Here is an 8,584-nt window from a genome sequence, read left to right as displayed (position 1 = left end):
TGCTTCCAAAGTTTCATGGCCTTGCAGGTGAATACCCGCACAAACATTTGAAAGAATTTCACATTGTCTGCTCCACCATGAAACCCCCAGATGTCCAAGAGGATCACATATTTCTGAAGGCTTTTCCTCATTCATTAGAGGGAGTGGCAAAGGACTGGCTGTATTACCTTGCTCCAAGGTCCATCACGAGCTGGGATGACCTTAAGAGAGTATTCTTAGAAAAATTGTTCCCTGCTTCCAGGACCACAGCCATCAGGAAGGATATCTCAGGTATTAGACAACTCAGTGGAGAGAGCCTGTATGAGTACTGGGAGAGATTTAAGAAACTATGTGCCAGTTGCCCCCACCATCAGATTTCAGAACAACTTCTTCTCCAATATTTTTATGAAGGACTCAGTAATATGGAGAGAAGTATGATAGATGCTGCCAGTGGTGGAGCCCTTGGAGACATGACTCCTGCTGAAGCCAGAAATTTAATTGAGAAGATGGCCTCCAACTCCCAGCAGTTTAGCGCTAGAAATGATGCCATAGTCATTAGAGGAGTGCATGAGGTAGCTACAAACCCATCTGCATCATCTGAAACTAAGAAGCTTGAAGGCAAACTGGATGCGTTGGTCAATTTGGTAACCCAGCTGGCCTTGAATCAGAAATTTGTACCTGTCGCAAGGTTTTGTGGTTTGTGCTCCTCTGCTGACCACCATACAGACCTTTGCCCTTCCATGCAGCAACCTGGAGCAATTGAGCAGCCTGAAGCTTATGCTGCAAATATTTACAATAGACCTCCTCAACCTCAGCAGCAAAATCAACCACAGCAGAGCAATTATGACCTTTCCAGCAACAGATACAACCCTGGATGGAGGAATCACCCTAACCTCAGATGGTCTAGCCCTCAGCAACAACAACAGCAGCCTGCTCCTTCCTTCCAAAATGCTGCTGGCCGAAGCAGACCATATATTCCTCCACCAATCCAACAACAGCAACAACCCCAGAAACAGCCAACAGTTGAGGCCCCTCCACAACCTTCCCTCGAAGAACTTGTGAGGCAAATGACTATGCAGAACATGCAGTTTCAGCAAGAGACCAGAGCCTCCATTCAGAGCTTAACCAATCAGATGGGACAGTTAGCTACCCAATTGAATCAACAACAGTCCCAGAATTCTGACAAGCTGCCTTCTCAAGCTGTCCAAAACCCCAAAAATGTCAGTGCCATTTCATTGAGGTCGGGAAAGCAGTGTCAAGGACCTCAACCCGTAGCACCTTCCTCATCTGCAAATGAACCTGCCAAACTTCACTCTATTCCAGAAAAAGGTGATGACAAAAATTTACCTAACAATTTCTGTGCAGGTGAATCTTCTTCCACATGTAATTCTGATTTGCAGAAGCAGCACATTCCCCCTCTTCCATTCCCTCCAAGAGCAGTTTCAAACAAAAAAATGGAAGAGGCAGAGAAAGAGATCTTGGAAACGTTTAGAAAAGTAGAGGTAAACATACCTCTGTTGGATGCAATAAAGCAAATTCCAAGATATGCCAAATTCTTGAAGGAGTTGTGCACTAATAAGAGGAAGCTTAAAGGAAGTGAACGGATTAGCATGGGCAGAAATGTCTCCGCATTGATTGGTAAATCTGTTCCTCAAATTCCTGAAAAATGCAAAGATCCAGGTACATTCAGCATACCTTGTATTATAGGGAATAGTAAGTTTGACAATGCCATGCTAGATTTAGGAGCCTCTGTTAGTGTTATGCCTCTGTCGATTTTTAATTCTCTATCTCTAGGTCCCTTGCAGTCAACTGATGTGGTAATTCATTTAGCTAATAGAAGTGTTGCCTATCCTGTTGGTTTCATAGAAGATGTCTTAGTTAGAGTTGGTGAACTGATTTTCCCTGTTGATTTTTATATCTTGAATATGGAAGATGGATTTTCTCAAGGATCAGTTCCCATCATTCTAGGCAGACCCTTTATGAAAACTGCTAGAACTAAGATAGATGTTTATGCAGGCACACTGTCCATGGAGTTTGGTGATATAACTGTTCATTTTAATATTCTGGATGCTATGAAATACCCATCTGAAGATCTTTCTGTATTTCGTGCTGAAATAATTGACCATGTTGTTGATGAATACATGACTGATCTTTAATCTAATTTGCATGCCTCTCACTCTTCATGCATTGAGTCTGAAATTGTACTTGATCATATGTCTGAATTTGATGCTGAGAGTGAATCTGAGAGTGATATTGATTGCATGCCTGGTGGTGGTGTTTTACCTCTTGAGATTGATTTTATAGAGTCAGATAGGACTAACCATGTTTCAGGAAGTACACATACCTCTGACTTTCTTTATGAGGTAAAGGCTGAGAAACCATCTCCTTCTACCACTGTCCAGCCGACCACACCAGAATTGAAGCCTCTGCCATCAAATTTAAAATACGCTTACTTGGATGATAGCAAGAGTTTTCCAGTGATTATATCTGCCTCCCTTGCTGATGAGCAAGAGGAGTTGTTGTCAGTTCTCAAGAAGCATAAGAAGGCTATAGGCTGGACCCTGGCAGACATTCCTGGTATTAGCCCATCCACATGTATGCATCGAATAAATTTAGAGGATGGAGCTAAACCAGTAAGACAGCCACAGAGAAGACTCAACCCGATGATTCTTGATGTAGTGAAGAAGGAGATAACCAAGCTTTTGCAAGCTGGAATCATTTATCCTATCTCCGACAGCCAATGGGTGAGTCCCGTTCAGGTAGTCCCGAAAAAGACTGGCCTCACAGTGATCAGAAATGAGAAGGAGGAGATGATTCCTACTCGGGTGCAGAACAGTTGGAGAGTCTGCATTGACTATAGGAGGCTGAACCAGGTTACCAAAAAGGACCATTTTCCCCTGCCATTCATTGACCAGATGCTTGAACGCCTGGCAGGTAAATCTCAGTACTGTTTCCTTGATGGTTTTTCTGGTTATATGCAAATTACTATTGCTCCTGAGGATCAGGAAAAGACCACATTCACCTGCCCCTTCGGCACTTTTGCTTATAGGAGGATGCCTTTCGGCCTGTGCAATGCCCCTGGTACCTTCCAGCGGTGCATGATTAGTATTTTCAGTGATTTTTTAGAAAATTGCATAGAGGTGTTTATGGATGATTTCACTGTATATGGATCCTCTTTTGATGGTTGTTTGAATAGTTTGGAAAAAGTTTTGAATAGATGCATTGAAACTAACCTTGTTCTAAATTTTGAAAAATGTCATTTTATGGTTGAGCAAGGTATAGTTTTAGGCCACATTATTTCCAATAAGGGCATTGAAGTAGATCCTGCAAAAATTTCTGTTATTTCATAATTACCTTACCCCTCTTGTGTGCGAGAGGTGCAATCTTTTCTTGGTCATGCAGGATTCTACAGGCGCTTTATAAGGGATTTTAGCAAAGTAGCCCTTCCACTGTCCAACTTGTTGCAAAAGGAGGTGGAGTTTGACTTTAATGACAGATGCAAAGAGGCTTTTGATTGCCTCAAAAGAGCGTTGACTACCACCCCCATCATCCAAGCACCCGATTGGACAGCCCCTTTTGAGCTTATGTGTGATGCATCAAATTATGCATTGGGGGCTGTCCTTGCTCAGAAAATTGATAAATTGCCCAGGGTGATATATTATGCTTCTAGGACTTTAGATGCTGCCCAAGCAAATTATACTACTACTGAGAAAGAGCTTCTAGCTATAGTTTTTGCTCTTGAAAAATTTCGATCTTATTTGCTTGGTACTCGCATTATTGTTTATACTGACCATGCAACTCTAAAGTACTTGTTGAAGAAGGCTGATTCTAAGCCTAGGTTGATCCGATGGATGCTCTGGCTCCAAGAGTTTGACTTGGAGATCCGTGATAGGAGCGGAGCACAAAATCTAGTTGCTGATCATTTGAGTCGGATCGAACGTGTCTCTGATGCAGATTCACCTATTCGGGATGATTTACCGGATGATCATTTGTATATATTGTATAGTATTTCTGACTCTCTTTCTACTCCCTGGTTTGCTAACATTGTCAATTATTTAGTTGCCTCTGTTTTTCCTCCCTTAGCATCTAAGGCCCAAAAAGATAAGATTAAAAGTGATGCTAAGCATTTTATTTGGGATGACCCCTACTTGTGGAAATTGTGCAGTGATCAGGTCATTAGACGGTGCATTCCAGATCATGAGACTGACTCAGTCCTGTAGTTCTGTCATTCTTCCGCACCGGGAGGTCATCTGGGTGTTCAAAGGACGGCTCGCAAAGTGCTTGATTGTGGTTTTTATTGGCCCACCATCTTTAAAGATGCGTGGAAGATCTGCAGCACTTGTGAGCAGTGTCAGAGAGCAGGAAATACACTGACATGGCGACAACAAATGCCTCAGCAACCTATGCTATTCTGTGAGGTGTTTGATGTCTGGGGTATAGATTTCATGGGTCCTTTTCCTGTCTCTTTTGGTTATGTTTATATTCTCCTTGCAGTTGATTATGTTTCAAAATGGGTGGAAGCCAAGCCCACTAGAACTAATGATGCTAAAGTTGTCGCAGACTTTGTCAGGTCTAATCTGTTTTGCAGGTTTGGAGTACCTAAAGCAATTGTTAGTGATCAAGGAACCCATTTTTGCAACAGGACAATGCATGCCCTGCTTAAAAAGTACGGGGTGGTACACAGGGTATCCACACCATACCACCCCCAGACTAATGGACAGGCAGAAATTTCTAACAGGGAAATCAAGAGAATTCTAGAGAAGATTGTGCAGCCAAGCAGGAAAGATTGGAGTACCAGGCTTGATGATGCTCTCTGGGCACATCGGACTGCCTACAAAGCACCCATAGGAATGTCTCCTTATCGGGTTGTCTTTGGAAAGGCATGTCATCTTCCAGTGGAAATTGAGCACAAAGCATACTGGGCAGTGAAGACTTGCAACTTCTCTATGGATCAAGCTGGCGAGGAAAGGAAGTTGCAACTGAGTGAGTTAGATGAAATCCGCCTAGAAGCCTACGAGAATGCCAAGTTCTACAAAGAAAAGACCAAGAAGTTCCATGATAGCATGATAGTTAAAAAAGACTTCGTGGTTGGGCAAAAAGTGTTATTGTATAATTCTAGGCTTGGACTCATGAGTGGTAAGTTGAGGTCTAAGTGGATTGGTCCTTTTGTTGTTACTAATGTTTTTCCTTATGGTACAGTTGAGATCAAAAGCGACTCCACAAACAAGAGCTTCAAGGTCAATGGACATCGACTTAAGCCATTCCTCACGAACCCTTCTTTAGTGGACGTAGTGGTGGAAGAGACTTCCTTACTCCACCCTACTCTTCCTCCACCATGACTTAGGGAGTTTTTCTTTTCCTATCTCCTTCTTTGCTTTTATTACACTTGTCCGATTCTCTTTGATGATTTAATTGTTTTTAATCTTTTAATTGTGCTACATTGAGGACAATGTGTTGTTTAAGTATGGGGGGGGGGGGAGTGTTCTTTGGTTTTGCTAGTTTTGTTGGTTTTGTTAATTTGTTAGTTGTGTTAATTTGTTAATGTTGTTAGTTTCGTCGGATTTTCAGTTTAATATTTTGGGTCAATTTCATGTGCACGTACGACTTTGCATGTTTTTCTTTGAATTATAGGATATGTTCAAGAAATGGGTAATTGTTTTGAAAATAAAAGTTCTTGACATTTTGTGACTTGAAATCCTGATTCTTCTCTACATGTCATGATAGTTTTGAAAGCTCAATTTGAAAGTGATGATTTTACCTTTGTGAGAATTTGAGCCATCCATCATTATAATCATTTGGTGTGTTTTGCCCCATTGATTGCTTGCACAATAGCCTTGGCTTGATTCTTGTTGATGCGTCCTAATTCACATGCATATTTGGAAATGATTAAGGCAATTTTGTTCTTATAAGCTTCTAGCCAAATGGACTTACCTTGAATTAATTCCTTTGATAGCCCTTTTGAGCCTTGTTTCCCTTTCCTTGTTTTGAAGCTCACTACAAGCCTTAAGTGAAAAACCATGATATTACCATATCCTTAAGGAATTTTGGAGCTTTGGAATTGTTTTGGGAATAAGTGTGGGGGGTTTTTGTTTCATTGGACAACTTGTTTTGTTGGCTATGCTTCATGATGTATTTTGGGCCATACTTGATGTACATTGTATATTGGTTAAATGTTGGACATGCTGAATGAAATGTTGTTTCTCAAAGGCTAAAGAGTAAAAAAAAATTCGAAAAAAAAAGCAATAAAGTTGAGTGAATAAGATCTTAAATGGCACAAGGATGATGAAACTCTTGGTTCTACTCTTCATGTTTAATTTTTATCTTTACTTCTTTTTATTTTCTTATTTTTTTTTCTTAATATGCACTTATTCCCCTTTGCTCCTCTATTCCTTTGGGATTTAGCCACTTATTCCATATTTCTCCATACCTTGTCCTTGGCCCCATTACAACCTTAAAAGACCTTTTGATCCTCATGTGCTTGTGTTTATGGGTTGATTGTCAATTTTAGAATCTTGCCAAGTTTATGTGGTGTTTGCTTTCATGGGTGCTTTGAGGGTAAATAGTAGCCTAGACACTTGAGAGATAGAGTGTATATCTTGTGAGACTTTATCACTTTTCATTCTTGAGCTGATTAACTATTTTGCCATGATTGGGTTGCTTGGATGATTTTCATGAATGTCTTGACTTTTTGGATCTCCTTATGTTAGATGTTACCCATTCCTTTCATTCCTTGATGTTCATTGAGAAATATGTGAATGTTTTGTTTGTCTCCCTTTGATATCCTTGGATTTTGTTCTTTGTTTCATTTTGCCCAGGAGTGCAAAAGGCTAAGTATGGGGGGTTTTGATGTGCCATCATTTTCTTCTATTTTCTAAACCCTTTTTGCACCATTTTAATTTTTGATTGGTCTTAATTGTCAATTAATTAGGCAGTTTTATTATTTGGGCTCATTTAGCTAATTTGATGTTTTTAATCTAATTTCAGGAATTAATGAAACATTGGGCTTAATCCGGATTTTGGTTGTGGACTTGAAGAGGGCAAATAAAGCAGCGCTTACCTTAGTTAATTTCTAATTAGGAAATTTCGCAATTTTATTTTATGTTGTTCAGTGTTTATTTCGTTTTGGGCCAGAGTATTGTAATAGGGCCCAGTGACTTTGAGTGACTCTTTTTAAATAGCTGCCTTGGGATTCATGCAGGGCATTCTATTCTGCTATGCTATTTTCATTATTCAGAGCTTTGGTTTTAGGTTTTCACATTTTTCTGTGCCCTTGTTACAGTTTTCGTTCTTAATGCAAATTTCCGTTTTCTACTTCTAATTACGAGTTCATTCTTGCTTCTTCTTCTACTTTCATTTACGTTTCTGTTCATTTACGTTTATGTTCATTTACATTCTTGTTCATTTACGTTTCTGCTTCATGTTTCATTTGCGTTTTCTGTTTGAATCCATGGAAGGCTAGATTTTCTGGTGTTGTTTCCTTTTGAGGACGAAGCCCAACTCTCTTTGAGGTTTCATTTGTAGTGTGGTTTCCTGGCAGTTTTCCCTTCACCAGTTATCCCAATTTCGTGAATATTAATCAGTGCACGCTTCGTGTTCGATTAATTGCCTCTGAGCCTAACTTGCGTTCATGCTTAATGGACGAAGGGCTAACTGGTGTATGTGGTGCCTAATCACGTATTGAAAACCCTAAGTTGATTTTTGCTTAGTAAATTGAAATAGGGTTGGATTAAGTGGTTGACTGTTAGGGACGAATTCTCCATAACCCAGGATAAGAGAGTGGCTTTTGAATCAGAGGAAACAACCCGTTTTTAATATTAGTAGTTTCGTATTCCATTTTATTTGTTCTGCTCTTTAATTACCAAACAACCAAACCCCCCCCCCCCCCATCGTTACTGTTACTGCAAGTATATTATGAACATTTGGCTTGTCACTGCTCGTTGGGAAACGACCTAGGATCACTTCCTAGTTACTGCATTTTCATGTTTATTTGATTCGGGTACGGCCTCGATCAGGGGGGTTGAATTAATTATTACTGAACCTTTACTAATTAAAAATCTATTCTTCTTAATGTTACTAGATTTAATTAGGCTTTTACTACCAAGTTAAGAAAGTAAAGAATAGTAATTGAAACTTAACCAAAAGTAAAAGCGATAATTAGAGTGCACAACGGAAATTAAAGAGTGCAGGGAAGAAGAAGACAAACACAAGAGTTTTATACTGGTTCGACAACAACCCGTGCCTACATCCAGTCCCCATGTGACCTGCGGTCCTTGAGATTTCTTTTCAACCTTGTAAATTCCTTTACAAGCAAAGATCCACAAGGGATGTACCCTCCCTTGTTCTCTTTGAACAACCTAGTGGATGTACCCTCCACTAGAACTGATCCATAAGAGATGTACCCTTTCTTGTTCTCAGTCACAACAACCCAAGTAGATGTACCCTCTACTTGTACCACAAAGGATGTACCCTCCAATGTGTTAAGACAAAGTTCTCAGGTGGTTAGTCCTTTGAAACTTTGTGAATGGGGAAACAAAAGAATTCTCAGGCGATTAGTCCTTTGAAATCTTTTGTTTATGGGAAAGGGAAGAATCAAAAGAATTCTCAA

General features: G+C 40.1%; 1 non-coding gene across 1 annotated transcript; it reads right to left on the bottom strand.

The window, feature by feature from the left end:
• Nucleotides 1–248: 248 nt before the first annotated feature.
• On the bottom strand, nt 249–355 carry LOC113000336 (small nucleolar RNA R71). The gene has a single exon (XR_003265626.1). It is a non-coding gene; the product is annotated as a small nucleolar RNA R71 (small nucleolar RNA).
• Nucleotides 356–8,584: the final 8,229 nt, after the last annotated feature.

The sequence above is a fragment of the Glycine max genome, chromosome 18 (assembly GCF_000004515.6).
Source record: "Glycine max cultivar Williams 82 chromosome 18, Glycine_max_v4.0, whole genome shotgun sequence".
Taxonomy (NCBI): Eukaryota; Viridiplantae; Streptophyta; class Magnoliopsida; order Fabales; family Fabaceae; genus Glycine; species Glycine max.
Note: the sequence above shows the minus strand (reverse complement) of the source record. Positions and strands in the feature narration are given on the sequence as shown.